Here is a 17022-nt window from a genome sequence, read left to right as displayed (position 1 = left end):
GCCAGCTGCCATGCTGTGAGACTCCCTAAGGAGACACCCATGTGGAGAGGAGCTGAGGTCTCTGCCGACAGCCAGAAAGGCCCCAAGGCCTGCTGGCTGTCACATGAGTGAGCTCAGATGCTCCTCCAGTCAGCTGGGAGATGACCACAGCCCCAGCCCACACCCTGTCTGCAGCCTGCTGAAGACCCTGAGCTACAGCCACAAGCCAAGCAGCTCCCAGATTCTCACCTGCAGAAAATGGGGGATAATGCATGTTGTCTGCAGCCACTGATGTTAAGGATAATTTGTTATGCAGCTCTAGACAACAAATTCTAAAGGGTCAAGCCTAAGTTTCTGCACGTGGCTCACGCAGGACAATCAGTGTCCAGCTGCATCTTTCTCTTCGGCCATATCTAGGCCATGCCTTACACTGCTCTGTGGCAGGTATAATCTGACCCCCTCTTTGCTCATAAGGCTGCCATTGCCCCTAAGGAACTTCTTCCTTCCTCAACATGCTGCCTGGCAAAATCCTACTCATCCTTCAAGGTTCCCAGGTCACTTCAAACATCATCTCCCCTGTGTAATCCTCCCTTGTGGGCAGAACTGTTTCTGTCACTGAGTCCTAAGAATGCATTTCCTTGCTTTCTGGCACAAGATGTTCCACATTCATCTTGGACTTTCTCTGCCCCAGGCCTGGAACCAGCCATTTCTCCAAGGAGCCCTAGTTTCCACCTGTTAGTTGGTATTTAGAAGCCAAGATCTAGGTGTGAGGTGTGCTTATTGTTCTTGCAGTGTTATCTGCCCAAGAGGCTCCCTCAGTAGACTATGTACACATATATCTATATCTATATATCTATATCTATCTATACACACACACACACACACACACACACACACACACACATATTTATATCCATACGTATTGAAAACCATGAGTTCACACTCACACACCTGACCCAATCCATACCACCACACGGTTCATCCTAGTTCTTGACATTTCTGTACTGACAACTCCCTTCAACAGTGGCATAGCTGGCTCATATGATCTTTGGTACAGTTAATTACATGATCAATCCTTCCATATGTAACTAATTTCCAATTTCAGTCACAACCATCTTCCCTGCACATAAACTCTCCTCTTGCCGCTCAGGCTCTGACAGCCCACATGGAGATAACCCTCTAAAAGGGCAGTCTACTCACCCCACTCAGCCTGGGACTCCCCGTGCTAGGTTTAGGGGTGGAGATGGTGACTTCTTCCCTTTATGGGAGGGGCTGCAAAGGTGCCCTGCACAGGTGCACACACAAGAGAACAGAAAGAATTTGTGGCCATTTGTGTAAGCCAGCACACCAGGCTCCTCGGTGTCACTGCTAACAGATGGCTTCCATTCTTAAGGTCCTCTTAGGAGAAAAGATGGCTGCCATTACACTGGCCATAATATCTTCATGCGAAGTAATAGGAACTATGAAGGGCAGGGTGAGGAACAGGAGCAACCTCACTGACTCAGGTTTCTTTGCAAAACTTGCCAGAAGTCTCACACATTTCTCCTTCCTGTTTTTTACCATAACTTGAGGGACATAGTCACTCAGAATAAAACTGCAGATCAGGAACTAAGGAAGGAGACATTGGACATTTGGTGGTGACCACAATTTCTGCCACTCTCATTTTCTTTATTTACTGGATAACATCCTGCTTTCAGGAATTATCGAAGGCCTTGAATGAATCTTGGAAGCATTCCTGAGCCTCACCTATCACTAGGCTTGTAAGTTACCAATGTAAGTCATCCTAAGTGCACAGGAACTCTTAGAGAAGCTTAAGTGGCTGCTCGGATGCTATACCACTACATCTCTGTTAGTCGAAAAATCCCATGTTGCAATGGGCCTTTCCAAGAGCTTACTGACTCACCAAGAAAACCACCACCTATGAGGACATTTTATAACCCTTTACCTGTGAAAAAACACTATGCAAGGAGCAGATCAAAACTCCAAACCCAAGCAGCACAGCGTTCAAGAGAGGTGGGAGCAGAAAGTGGTGAAAACAGTCCTAGCTATCTGCCACATTAAAGGAAAGGGAGAAAGAAAAAGGGGAAAATAACACATGGAAGATAACCTCAGAAATGGGGGGACTGGCACAAGAGAACCACTCTTTTGGAAGTCCTAGGAAGGTTTATTTTGCAAAATGCCCCAGGAGGTAAGCCTTGATACATTTCAGATGAATTCATCTGAATCGATGCTGTTTCTCTGCAAGGAAAACCCAAAGACTGTTATTTAATGGAAAGGCACTACAGAAGTGTTTCTATTTATAAATTATTATAGCAGTGTAATCTTGATATTGTTCCAACATCTTTCAGATCATAGATGTATAGTGTTATTTCTGAAAGCAGGAGAAAGTATGGTATATGGCGAACACATCTGAAACAGACATGTTTCACTTTGTACTCAGGTAAAACTCTGCTACCTTTTAGCTATGTGACCTTGTTCAAGGTGTTTCATATCTCTGAACCTCAGTTACATCAGGGATACTAAAGCACACCTCAAGGGTTAATGTATGAAGATTATATGAGATAACGTATATAAAAATTCTGGTACACAGTGATTTTAATAAGTATTAGTCCCCTCCCAAGAGAAGGGTAAATCACAGAATTACTGTAAGCACTAAACAATAGAATGGATCACAGATACAAAAGTGCCTGACATACAGTTTGTATGTTCGATAAATGTTAATTCCTTTTTTAACTTACTCATCCACACAAAAAGCTATATCCTAGTTATTTAGCATGGTTGAATGGTGTTTTTATAATGAAATTTAACCTTTTATGCATGTAAAAATTGTATAAACCCTCTCTGCATTAGTAAACACTGTATACTAAAAATGCAGCATATCCTTGGTTCATTGCAGCATTATTCACAATAGCAAAGAAGTGGAAGTAATCCAAGAGTCTGTCAATAGATGAATGGAGAAGTAAAATGTATCTACATACAAATATTCAGCCTTAAAGGAAAGAAATCCTGTCACGTGCTACAATTTGGATTCGCCTTAGGAACATCATGCTAAATGAAAGAAACTAGTCACAAAAAGACAAATACTGTATGATTCCACTTACATGAGGTACCTAGAATAGTCAAATTCATAGAGACAGAGAGTAGCATGGCGGTTGCTAGGGGCAGGGGGAGTGTAGGGGGTTGCTGTCTAATGGGTACACAGTTTCAGTTTTACAAGAAGTAACAGTTTTGGAGGTATGTTGTACAACACTGAATATACTTAACACTATTGAACTGTATACTTAAAAATGGTTAAGATGGTAAAGTTTGTTATATTTTTAACCACAATAAAAATTATTTTTTAAATGATGTAACTTGTGAGCTTTCATAATAATGCAAGATCGTCACACTGATTAATTATGGACTGTGCTACAGATAGCCTATGCAGTCTGCTGCCCAGAGCTGAATCTGTATCGTGCCTCAGGAGTTACTCTAGAGTATGCTTTCTTAAACAAATATATAGGATATGTTAGGATTCAGCTGCTAATGGAAAAAGTGGAACTTCACATCTTTTAGTACATAATATGTGCTATTACCATCAGAGAATTGTAAGATGTGAAACCTGGAAGAAACTTATAAAATAAAAGGTAATCAAACTAAATGATTTACCTAAGGTCATATGGATAGTCATTATGAACAGAGCTGGAAAGAGAAAACATCTCCTGATTCCCCCTATAATCCTCTTATACAACCAACTCAGCTCTCCAGAATGCCTCACCTCTGAACTTCACTATTTAATACGCTGCCACCAGGGGGCAGCAGGTGTATTAGTCTGGTATTCTAAAACCCCAATTTAAGACCCCAATACCCGTCTATTATCCCTTCCTCCACTTCCCCATATATATGCACATTTATAGGACCTTATTAATGTCAACAGGAATAAAGTTTAAAGAACATCTATAATAATTTTTTTTTTTCCAACGTTTATTTATTTTTGGGACAGAGAGAGACAGAGCATGAACGGGCGAGGGGCAGAGAGAGAGGGAGACACAGAATCGGAAACAGGCTCCAGGCTCTGAGCCATCAGCCCAGAGCCCGACGCGGGGCTCGAACTCACGGACTGCGAGATCGTGACCTGGCTGAAGTCGGACGCTTAACCGACTGCGCCACCCAGGCGCCCCTATAATAATTTTTTTAAACAAAATAAAGACTTGGGTCCAATGGAGGTAACAACCTTACTAATCCTTCATTATTTTTTATTTATTCCAATCCAAATTCCAATCCAACTACTACGTTAGTTTTAAACCAAAAATGACTTAGCTACAGAAACTCATCCCATTTCTATACATTTTGAACTACATTTCCCTAATATTTGGCCTCTTAGGTTTCATACCACAACAACCCCCGAAGCCCATCTGGCAACTTCTCCTCCATCTTTTTTCTTCACATCAGGCTCAGTTCTTCTTTCTAATGCCCCTGCATTACAAAGGAAGGTCTGTCAACAAGTCTAAGCAACTTTTCAGAAAGGAAACAGGGAGATTCTAGATGACAGTAATTTCCACTGTTCAAATGATACTACCAACCTGAAGCTCAAACTACGGCAGCTAATGGGTGAGACTTGATAGGGCTATCTCATAGCAATGACCTGTGCACCCTGAGACTTCCCACAGTTTCATCTAATTCAAGCAGTGAGGGATAACAACATTAGCAGTGACATTTAGGTACTTTAATCTAGGAAGCAACTGCACACTTTCTTTTTTTTTTTTTTTAATTTTTTTTTCAACGTTTATTTATTTTATTTTTGGGACAGAGAGAGACAGAGCATGAACGGGGGAGGGGCAGAGAGAGAGGGAGACACAGAATCGGAAACAGGCTCCAGGCTCTGAGCCATCAGCCCAGAGCCCAACGCGGGGCTCGAACTCCCGGACCGCGAGATCATGACCTGGCTGAAGTCGGACGCTTAACCGACTGCGCCACCCAGGCGCCCCGCAACTGCACACTTTCAAGCAATAGAGACCAGTGACTATGGTCCCTAAGTCATCCAAAAAGAGGCATATGATCTTTATTTCACAAATTTCAAATGGTTTTCTTCCTTGAGCTTAATATGCTTAAATTTAAAAAAAAGTATTTAAAGGCAAGTTTTCACTACTGCTTCAGATACATGGGAGCAGTCCATTTTTATTATTTTTTATTTAAAAAATTTTTAAGTTTATTTATTTGTTTTGAGAGATAGAGAGAGCACAAGTTGGGAAGAGACAGAGAGAAGGAGAGATGGAATCCCAAGCAGGCTCTGCACCATCAGCTCAGAGCCTGATGTGGGGCTCAGACTCACAAACTGTGAGATCATGACCTGAGCTGAGATCAAGAGTCAGATGCTTAAGCGACTACACCACCCAGGCACCCCAGGAGCAGTCCATTTTTAAACTACAACAGTGTTCACTGTAGTTAAAAGGCATTCAAAGAAATTACTCTTTACTTACGTCCAGTTGTCTCATGTAACTTACTATTCACTGAACAATCTAATCTAGCATAAAATTGATGGCAAAAGCAGTCATGGCACTATCGGTTACTATTTCTAAAATAGGAATGAGACACACACAAGATGCATATAATGAAGGGATCACTGCAAAACGCATCCTGCATTCAGACACTATTCTGTTAATCTTTGCCAAATATGATGATTCAACTAGTGAGACTTAAGAAAGTCTCCTACCTAAATAACATTCTGGTTTTAATTATTTTCCATAGAGAATATTTACCACATTTAAATATGGAATATCACCAGAAAACCAGAAATAATTATTTTTATAACAGGTATATAAAATAAATTTAATTATTAAAATAATGGTCTATTGTGCTCAAAAATCTGAAATTAAATAATTAAAAAAAAACAACACACCTATTAGGTGGGCTCAAATAAAAAAAAAACTGATAGTATCAAGTGCTGACAAAAATATGGAGCAACTGGAACTCTCACACATAGGTGGCTGAGATGCAAAATGGTCGGGATGCAGCCACTCTAGAAAAGTTTAGCAGTTTCTTCAAAAGTTAAGTACACACTTACCATATTACCCAGCCATTTTGCTCCTGGGGATTTGCTCTAAAAAGATGAAAAATTTCGACCACATAAAAACCTATGTACAAATATTTATAGCAGCTTTACTCACAATCTCCCCAAACTGTAAAGAGTCCAATATCCTTCAACAGTGAATATACATAAACTGGGGTATGTCCAGAAGATGGAGTACACTACCTGGCAATAAAAAGAATACACACATGGAAGAACCTCAAAGACGTTGTCTGAGTGAAAGAAGGTAGTCTCAAAGGTTGCAAACTATTTAATTTCATTTATGTGACATTCTAGAAAAGGTAAAACTTATCAAGATGGAAACCAGATCAAAGGTTGCAGCAATTAGGGGAAGAGTGAGGGTTTGACTTACAATGGGCCAGAATGAGGGACGTTTTGGTCCTCTGGTAGTTTTTGGTTTTGTTTTCTGGCTTTTTTTTTTTTTTTTTTTTTTGGTGATGGAAATGCTCTGTAATGTAAAAGGACTGTGATGATGGTTACATGAATTAATCAACTTTAAAACTCAGAATTATACAACAAAAAAGGCCAATTTTACTTTATATAAATTCTAATAATAGTGAATGAAAGTATGAGAGTATGTGACTACTCTAAAACAGAGTTAAAAATAAGAGGGAAAAGTAATAAGAGAACTCGGAATTAAGCTAATGCCTGGAATACATCAATTATTTATTAAAAGAGACTTAGGAGATGTATAAATCAAATAGAATGAGTGGGCTTTGTTTTGACCCTGGTTTGAATAAATCAACTGCACATACCTTTTCAGGCAAATGGGGATATTTGAATACAGTATTAGAATCTATAGCAATACCACCCTGAATGCGCCCAATCTCATCTAAATACATTATTGGAAGATATTAAGGATTTTTTGTTCATTGTTAGGAAGGACTGTAGTTTTTTTAAACTAAACTTAAAAAAAAAATCGTACTAAAATAGTGATAAAATGGCACAGTTTCTGGTATTGGCTTCAGAATTCTTCAGAAGTAAGCAAATAAACAAAAACTCAAAAAAAAAAAACAAAAAAAAAAACAAAGGGAGAAGGGCTAATGGAACAAGTGTGGCAAAGCCAGGATGGTGCATGCATTTCTGATGCTGTGTTGCTTCATGAAGGTTTACTGTATTCTACTTTTGAGTATGGCTGGAAACATTCATAATAAAACACTGACAGAGAGGGAAAAAAAACAAACAAAAAACCAGTGACTTCGTCTTTGTAAATACTCCCCAAAATGCCATTTAACTGTTTTTTATTCACTTATAAGATACACTACAGTTGACCTTTGAACAATGCCGGGGTTGGGGGCGTGCCAACACCCTGTATTTGAAATATTAGAGTATACCTTCTGACTCCCAAAACTTAACTACTAATAGCTTCATGTTGTCCAGAAACCTTAGTGATAGCATGTGTCAATTAGCACATATTTTGTATGCTGTATGTATTATATACTGTATTCTTACAATAAAGTAAGCTAGAAAAAAGAAAATGTTATTTAGAAAATCTTGAGGAAGAAAAAATACATTTATAACACTGTATTTATTTTTTTAATAAGGCTGCATATAAGCGGACTTACACAGTTCAAACCCATGTTGTTCAAAAGTCAACTGTGATTTCTCCTTATAGTTTTTATTAGGCTTTTATAATCTGTATCTAACTTTATAGAAAACCAAATTGAGGCAGAAAGAGTAATTTAAAACAGGCAGTTGTGATTCTTCTCACAAATAAGGGCTCAATAATGGCATGAGAAATGGCTTAAAGAATATTTTTCAAATCTCATTTAATACTCATAAATTAGTAAAACCAACCTAAGATGTAGAAATATTAATGATTTTCACGAACTTCTCTGCTGCATACTCCTAAGTGCAGGTGACAACAGCAGGAGGAGGTAATTAATACTCAAAAGTTTAAAAACAGATGCAGTAAATATGAACACAAGGAGAATCAGAATAGGAGAAGTTCTTATTTATTCTTTGTCACTCCAATTTATTTGACATAACTCAAAATATCAGAGTCCCAAAAACACTGTCAACTGACTGGAAATTTCTTTCTTACTGGTGGCCTATTATGTGGAAGATACTATGGGGGAATTAAAAGGGGAAGGTGTGGTTCTCATCTAAACAGAATTAATATATGAGAAAATACTAAATATTTTAGCATGAATTCTGTTTAAAATAGTCTGACAGTGTTTAAGGCTAGTGGGCAAAGACAATTACACAGGCAAAAATGCAGAGAAAATAAAGGTTAAAGAGCTGCAGCAGGAAAAGGCTCCTGCACAGGCAGGAGTGACCCATGGGAAGGGTGGGGCACAGGAGTGGATCAGGGTTCTGACAGCTGTTCAGTGGAGCTCCCAACGATGGGGGACATCTCGCATGCAGGCCTGTCTCCTGTCAACCAGAAGCCTCTCTCCCCAATGCTGAAGGAGAGGCCCCAAGAGTCTCAAGTCACCGCCTCAGCATGGAAGAGCAGAGGCACCACACCCTGGAAATTATTAGCGCCTGGTAGTAACTGACTGTCCCAAATGTCTGACCCTGAAGCGCCTACTGCAGCACAAGGTGAGGTGACTCAATAAAGGCCTCCCAAAGGTCCCCAGGGCCTGTGAACATGTTACCTTGCATGGCATAAGGGACTTGACTGATGTGATTAACGTTAAGGGCCTTAAGACACAGAAATTATCCTGGATTATCCAAATGGGCCCAATCTAATGAACATGAGTCCTCAAAACTGGAGGAGCTTTCCTGGCTGGGAGCAGAGGGAGAACTGTGACCATGGTGGAAGGGACAAAGGGACGAAATGCTATCTCTCAAGGTGGAGGGAGGGGGCCCGTGAACCAAGGAATGTGGGCAGCCTCTGGAAGTGGGAAAAGGCTAGAAAACAGATACTTCCCAGCATCTCCAAGAGGGGACACAGCCTCACTGATGCCCTGATTTCAGCCCAGTGAGACCCGTGTTGACTTCTGACCTAAAGAACCATAAGACAAGTATCTGTGTTGTTTTAAGCCACAAAGTTGGTGACACCTTGTTCGGGTGGCACTAGGAAACACCTCTCCTAGTCTCTAGGCCTTGGCCTGTGACCCCACCACCCTCTCACTTCACCAATGAAGGGAACTTTCATTCAATTTGAAAGACAAGATATTCCTGGGGCACCTGGGTGACTCAGTCAGTTGAGTGTCAGACTTGATTTCATCTCAGGTCGTGATCCCAGGGTCATGGGATTGAGAACCTTGTCAGGTTCCATGCTGAGCAAGAATCTGCTTAAGATTCTCTCTGTCCCTCTCCCCCATCCGCATTCTCTCTCTCTCTCTCTCTCTTTAAAAAAAAAAAAAAAAAAAAAGACAAGATATTCCACATACCACATCTCTGCTCAAAGGTCTTTTCCTCTGAAAAGTGCTCCCAAACGTCCTTAACCAGCCCAGGGCAGGTCAGGACCCCCACTCCATACACTCATTCACTCCTACACCTCTCCACCTCAGTGTCTGCCTGACTACAGTTATTCTCCTCCTTCAGAGCTTACATTTACTGAGCAACTACTAAACGCTTAATGCCATGTGAAGGAATTTTCATGGATTTTCTCATCCAATCCTTCCAACTACCCTATCAGGTAGACATAATTATTATCCCTCATTTTTTTAAATTAGAAAAGTCAAAATCACCCAACTAGTAAGGGCAGAGCTGGGATCTGAAGCCAGGTAGTCTGACACAGGAGTTGTTGCCCTTGACCATAACATTAATATCTGTCTCCTATGTGAGAAATCTAAGTTCCAAGATCCTGTGTACTGATTAACACAACACACCCCAGTGTTCAACACAGAGAAACTTACTAGTTGCTGAATATGAACAAATGGGGACAAAGATGATTTCCCCCTACTATTCTTTTTTTTTTTTTAAAAGAAAATTTCTTATTATCAGAAGTCAAATGTATACAGAGGTAGAATAATGGTATAATGATCCCCCAAATACCCAAATCCCAATTTCAACACTTATCAATGTAGGGCCAATCTTAACACCAACATTTAATCAATTCAATGTTACATCATCTAGTAGAAAGAGCCCCCTTTATTACTCTTCTTTTACAGGATTCCATGTTCCTAGTTATCACATGTTCATTTACCTGTGTTAAGACTTTTTAAAAAAACAATCTTGAAATAGGCAAGTCTTTCTAAGCAAAACAAAAAGCAAGGGAACTATAAAGGAGAAATTGATAACTTTTTTCCTATATAATATTTAAATTTTCTGCAGAGCATAAATATTATAAACAAAATACAAAAAGTGAGGGAAACAGGGAGCACCAGGGGGATCAGTCAGTTAAGCATCCGACTCTTGATTTCGGCTCAGGTCATGATCTCAATCGGTTTGTGAGTTTGAGCCCCGTGTCGGGCTCCACACTGACAATTTGGAGCCTGCTTGGGATTTTCTCTCTCTCTCTCTCTCTCTCTCTCTCTCTCTCCCCCTCCCATGTGTGCACTTACTCTCTCTCTTAAAATAAATAAACATTAAAAAAATTGTTTTAATGGGGGAAACAGCTGTAACATATATGACAAACGATTAGTATGTATTTCCAATGTATAAAGAATTCTTACAAATCAAGAAGAAAAAGGCCAATACCACATTATCTGGAAAAATGGGTATAGGGATGAACAGAGAGTTTCACCTACTAATCTTAAACATGAGAAAAGCAAGGACTTCCAAGTGACACTGTCAAGATACTTCCTCTGGTACTCTAGGATTTAGGAGTAAGACGCACTCCAGAACAAAGGAAAAAACAATTCTTACCTGTAAACTTGTTTCTTCAAAACCTGGTCACCTTGGAGTCCAGCGCCATAGTAAGTGTGAGAGCCTACAAAGCTTTTGACTTCAGAATCCTTCCTAATGGGACGCCGGGATAAGTATCCCCACCTCACAGTGTGACCAGTAGCCCATGAACCAGGTGTCCTTCTCTCAGTCCTGCTGGGGGGATGAAGAGAAAGATGAGTGAAGAAAAGTTGAGTGTTTCAGAGACAAAGAGCTTAAAAACAGGGGCGCCTGGGTGGCGCAGTCGGTTAAGCGTCCGACTTCAGCCAGGTCACGATCTCGCGGTGAGTTCGAGCCCTGCGTCGGGCTCTGGGCTGGTGGCTCGGAGCCTGGAGCCTGTTTCCGATTCTGTGTCTCCCTCTCTCTCTGCCCCTCGCCCATTCATGCTCTGTCTCTCTCTGTCCCAAAAATAAAAACGTTGAAAAAAAATAAAAAAATAAAATAATAAAATAAAAACAAAAGCAAACCACCCAGCCCCTGCTAGATGGCATCTGAAACCCTGGGTCTGGGCCCAAGAAGGAAGGTATTTCCATTCAGTAGGAAAATGTGGTCCACATTTCCCAAGGGTCTTGAACAGAGGAGGGTGTCCACTGACCTGGCAGAAGGATTCAAAGTAGTCAACACCCTTGAGAAATAGCACCCATATCCTCTTCAAGTAAGGAAAATAAGATGAGAAAGAAAAAGGTGTATTCTTAGCCATCAGGCAAAGCCAATTTAGGAATATTGAGCCTCTTGGATGAGGGTTTATGAGTCTTTTGAAATCATAAATTTGTATTAAAAAACAATTCAGGGGCACCTGGGTGGCTTAGTTGGTTAAGTGTCCAACTCTTGATTTTGGCTCAGGTCTTGATCTCATGGTTCATGAGGCCAAGCTCCATGTTGGGCTCTGTGCTGACAGCTTAGAGCCTGCTTGGGATTCTCTCTCTCCCTCTCTCTCTGTCCCTCCCTGCTCACATGCACTCTCTCTCTAAATAAATAAACTTAAAAAAAAATCAAACCACCTCTGAAGTTTACCTGCCAAAAATGGAGAAATGGAACCTAATTAACCTAAGCCTTTAGAACTAACTTCCAGTTTACAGGAAATACAGGGGATAGAGGAGCAAGCTAAACCACACCATACAAAAAGCCAAATAAATCCAGAATGTGAGGCATCTACAGGCAACCAAGGGCCACCAGTAAATCACTGGGGCTGTGATAGACCAGGGTCAACCCTGGTTTAAGACCAGCCTGCCAGTGAAGTTTCAAACAAAAAGTCATGAGGGGCGCCTGGGTGGCTCAGTCGGTTGGATATCTGACTTCAGCTCAGGTCATGATCTCACACTCCGTGAGTTCAAGCCCCGCATTGGGCTCTGTGCTGACAGCTCAGGGCCTGGAGCCTGCTTCTGATTCTGTCTCCCTCTCTCTCTGCCCCTCCCCCACTCATGCTCTGTCTCTGTCTCAGAAATAAACATTAAAAAAAAATTTTTTTTAAGTCATGAAAACAAAAGTATATTGGAATGCACCCATGCTCATTCATGTACACACATCATCTATAGCTACCTTTTGGGGATCACACAGTTGGGTAGTTGCAACTGAGACCACATGGCCCTCAAAGCCTAAAGGAGTTAGTATCTGCCTACCCCCTTTTTTTTTTTTTACAAAGTCTGCTGAACCCCTGTCCTAAATTAAGACACAACAGATATTTGCGGATCTTGTATGGATTCCAATTCACACAAACTAACAGTAAAAGTAAGCACATTTTTGAGGCAATCAAGGAACTTTGTGGACTGGGTCTTAGAAACCATTGTGGAATTATTGCCAATATGATCAGGAGGTGACAACGGTGTTAAGGTTATACAGGAAAAAGCCCTTTTGTTGGAGGCGCATAATGCACTATTTAAGGGTGACCTGATACGGTGTCTGGAATTGAAACTGCTTCCGACAACGAAGAAGATGAAGCAGATGTGGCCAAAGAAACTGCTTTAACAAACTGTCCAATCTATTTGATAGATATGTGGAAGTTCACTGTACTATCCCTCTGCTTTTGCATTTGCTTTAATAAAAAAGTAGAGTCTTCTCTTCAGGCACGTCCCCCCCCCCCACCCCCGCCTTCACCCCTTCTTACACGGGGTCTCTCTCTCTCTAGGTCTGGTGCTAACAGTTAAGACCCTGGTGAGCAAGGTCAATTAGTCCAAAATATCTCCGAACAAAAATCCACCAATTAAAAATTAATTTAACCTCACAAACTCGGCTTTTGAAATACAAATGCTCTCTACCAGGGTAGTCTGCTTATTCAGGAACTTCTAGCTTCTCTGGGGAGCCAGTTCAGGAAAACAAGGCATTTTGGGAAAATAAGGGCAAACTGCAGGAGCTCCCCATATTAGCATTTCAATAAAGTGAATGAGACCGGGGAGAACAGTCTTCAGTTATAGGAAAAAGTACAGACGGACTGACGGTGTGCGACCTACACCTCATATAGGTCAACCCAGCAGATTTAGAGATGTCCTTTAGTTTTTAACACGTGATTTCTCCCTAGGACAGGTGGCAAAACGAAGTATCTGCTTTTCAAAAAGTGGCTGCAAGTCTCAGGAGTTTTCTGATCAGTTCAATATTAACAAAGCAAGCTTGGAGTCAAGAAGGTATGTTGTTTTTCGTTTTTTGTTTTTGTTTTTTTTTTTTTAACCACGCGCCTATACAGGGTTTCAAGTGCAGTTACGGAGTTATTTCTGGCCAATACAGTGAAATAGCAATAAGCCAGACTTCGGAATCAAGGGAGCAGGAGAAATTCCTCCCTGAGATTCACATGTGTCACTAACAGCTCCAAAGAAACCTAAGGTCATAAACTGACAAATGCCAGAAGTTTTCAGATTGCTCTAGCAGCTTTCAGTTTCCTCACAAACAGGAACCTGTGAAATTAAAAGCAGCATTTTTGAACACGGCTACCTTCGTTCACCTGAGAGATCCTTTTCAAACGACCTCCGGGATAATCCTCGCTCTTTGCTTATTAGGAACCGGCAGCGTCCACACCTGCAGGCAGTCCCTAACTTTTCCCGCCCTCGCCCACTCTGACGGGGGCACCCGCGTCACGCCGAGCGCAGCGGCTCTGGGAGCGCGTTTCGCGGCCCGATGTCCCCTCCTCGCCGGCTGGTCCCGCAGGCCGCCCGCGTCCCCTTCACGGCCACGCTCGGTCCCCGGCCTCCCCTCCCCGTCTCCGGCTGCCGCAGGCGCCGCATTCGGCCCGGACGCAACGCGCCCCGCAGGGAACGACGCCCGAGTCCCCAGAGCCCCCGCGCGGAGGGAGCGGGGACAGGAGCCCCGACTCGCCCCGCTTCCAGCGCCTCACCTGCCGCAGAGCGCGGCGCCGTCGGGGAGAGCGGACCAGGCAGCGAGCGGAAATCCCCGGCGAGACTGGAGCAGCTGCCCCAGGAGGCCGCCCCCGGCGGCGCCCCCTGGAGGCGGGACGCGGTACCCGCCCGCTCCGACCCCGCCCACACCTGGGCACGCGCCGGGAAGCAAGCCGCCGCCGTGCACACCTGGGGCGCCCCGCCGCGGACGCTATTGTCCTAACGCGTCCCGCCCGGGACCTCGTATCCGGCTTGAGTCTGTGTGGGACCCAGATGCACTTGGGGACACACCACAGCTACACACACAGAAATGAGCCCACACCGGGGAATGCCTCCTGGAGGACGCATGGACACATCACCAAAGCCTCACACTGGAGCATCCACACTCGGCGCTGGTACCATACTGGATGCAGATACTCATATGGTCTTGATACCAATTCTCCCTTTTAAAATAAAACAGTGGGTGTAGGAGACAGTGAAAGAAATGACTTCCCTTCTGTCCTCTGGCTCCTAGAACTAAACTTGAGGCCCAGAAATTAGAAGAGTGAAGACCAAAAGCTGAAGGAGAATTTTTCTCTAGAGATTTTGTTCATTCTGGGTTGAAGCAATGCTACTTTGGGGACCCAGGTGACAAGAGCACAGAGATAGAGGGCCACTTCTGTCACCTCTCCCCAAAGACACAAATACATAAGTAGTTATTGGAATAGCAGTAACCCCCTTAATCATTTTCTGCCCCTTCCACTTCCTCATGTATGTGGACTAGTTGAAATCTTACTACAATTTGATTTTTATTTGAACGATTCCAATAGTATAGATGTGGTCGTGTTTTGAATGGATGTATATAGATTTCCAAAAGAAATCTTTAGGACCAGATTCATAAGCCATAATTTATTTCAAAGAGATTTCTTCCCAAGATTTGTTTTGGGAAGTTCATGATTAAATTAAAATATATTGAAAATCTTGTCTAGCATGTATTTTTAACATCATTTTAAAAGAGTAGCAGTAATCATCTTAATTTTTTTTTTTAATGAAGAATGATTCTTTTCCTTTTTGAGGGAGGATGATCATGTTGGCAAAGGAAAATGAGCCAAATGCATGAATACATAATTCCTCTGGTGAAGGAAAATTAAAGATGATTACAAGGTGAGTGTTCAATTGCATTTAATGGCAGGTAAGGCTGGAGAGTTTGATTCAACATAGAGTAGGCTCTGTGGGATGAACTCTTCAGCTAACTCTCAAAAAACGACTTATAGACAAATGGTTCAAAGTAGTAGTTTTCAAAATGTGACCTCAGCCCAGCAGTATCAGGAGCACCTAGGAATTTAGAAATGCAAAATCTTAGGTCACACCTGAGATCTTCTGAACCACCAATTCTAGGCGTGGGGCCTAGCATTTTAACTAGTGTTTATTATGCCTTTCAAGTTTGAAAACCATGATTTAGTGAAGAATTGCTCCAGTGTTTCTCAAACAGAATTGTGTATGTGAAACAACTGAAGATCTAGGTTAAAAATGCAGATTCTGTTTCGGGTAGACTGGAGTAGAATCTAGATTCCCAGGATTTACTTGTGTATGGACACACACAGGGACATTATGTCTGTAAATACAACTGCCCAGCAAAGGGAAGGGTGTGGGCTGCCCTTAGAAAGGTGAAAGTCACCCAGTTTCTCAAGAAAACTGAGTGGTTGGTTACAAGTCCATGGCTTGTCAGTTTAGTATTGGTAAGTTACACAGGAGTGCTTTACAAGCCAACTGCTCTGATGGGTTTAGGAACAGAGTGGACTCATTGAGGTTGTCAGGTTGCATCCAAATTGTAGGGTGAGTCACTCACCGAAAAGGGCTCAGCTTACCATCAGCTGTTTCTGTGTTCATTCTGGTCCATTACTTTGCCATCCATAATGTCCCATATCATCCAGGCTGAGGGTCAAGCCTGCAAATCATGTATGTAGGTTTAAAGCTCAGCAGATGTTTCCTTTATCACTCAAATGATTTAAACCAACAAATTATCTTTAATTGGAATTATACAATTTGGCCATTTTTGTTGTCTAAATCCAAGTAGGTGATTTCCAAGCTCTGTTTTCCAGACTTTAACAAGGGAGATAAGATAGATCCCTGCTTTATATTTATATTTGACTAAATGCACTGCTACTTAGTATTATGAGAAAGAGTCCAGCCTCAGTGTCCTTGTGACCCTTCCCGCGGGCCTCCAGCATTGCAAATTCCACACTACAGATAGGAAAACATTTGCATCCCTTGAAACTGTAGGTATAATGTGAAATATATATACTGTAGGCATAACGTGAAATAAATAACAGAACGAGGAGACTATGTGAGGAGCTTGAAATCTAAATAACACTATAAAATCTACTGAAATATTATCAAATTATTCTAGTAAATTAAAAAAAAAATCCTCTTTGGCCCCAAATAACCTACAACCTAAATCCAACACTTGTTTTTGTATGGCCCATGACTAATGAGTTTTACATTTTTAAATGCTTGAAAAAAAAAAAAAGAAAAAAGAATACTTCATGACATATGAAAACTACATGATACAGTTCAATGTTTATAGTCACGATCATTCGTTCGTGTAGTCTTTGGTTGCCACTGAGACTGTGTGGTCCACAAAACCTAACACCTACCATCTGCCTTTTTACAGAAAGAGTTTGTCTACCTTGCCCTATAGTTTTTTGTTCTGTTACAATACCTACCTCTCTTTCTTGTAATAGTTAATTTATATGACTGACTCCCTACTGGACTGAGTTTCATGAGGGCAGATTTGTATCCTTTGTCTGAGTTTCCAGCACTTGCCACCATGGTACACAAAATTAGGTATTCAGTAATGTTTATTTAAGTGAAGTTTACATTTTGGTCATTTTC

General features: G+C 41.7%; 1 protein-coding gene across 9 annotated transcripts in view; it reads right to left on the bottom strand.

The window, feature by feature from the left end:
- Positions 1 to 14269, bottom strand: part of GGACT (gamma-glutamylamine cyclotransferase) — a 48085-nt gene extending 33816 nt beyond the window's left edge. For 4 of the 9 annotated variants that reach the window (XM_086708684.1, XM_086708640.1, XM_086708700.1 and 1 more), the window contains exons 1-2: positions 14148 to 14258; positions 10808 to 10981 (exon numbers count right to left, since the gene is read on the bottom strand). The gene's annotated coding sequence lies outside the window, so the exon portion shown is untranslated. The other 5 variants (XM_086708650.1, XM_086708691.1, XM_086708654.1 and 2 more) reach the window with 5 other exon arrangements.
- Positions 14270 to 17022: the final 2753 nt, after the last annotated feature.

This window comes from Puma concolor, chromosome A1 (genome assembly GCF_028749965.1).
Source record: "Puma concolor isolate L17-30 chromosome A1, mPumCon1.1.hap2, whole genome shotgun sequence".
In the NCBI taxonomy this organism is placed as follows: Eukaryota; Metazoa; Chordata; class Mammalia; order Carnivora; family Felidae; genus Puma; species Puma concolor.
This window is presented reverse-complemented; position numbering and strand designations above follow the sequence as displayed.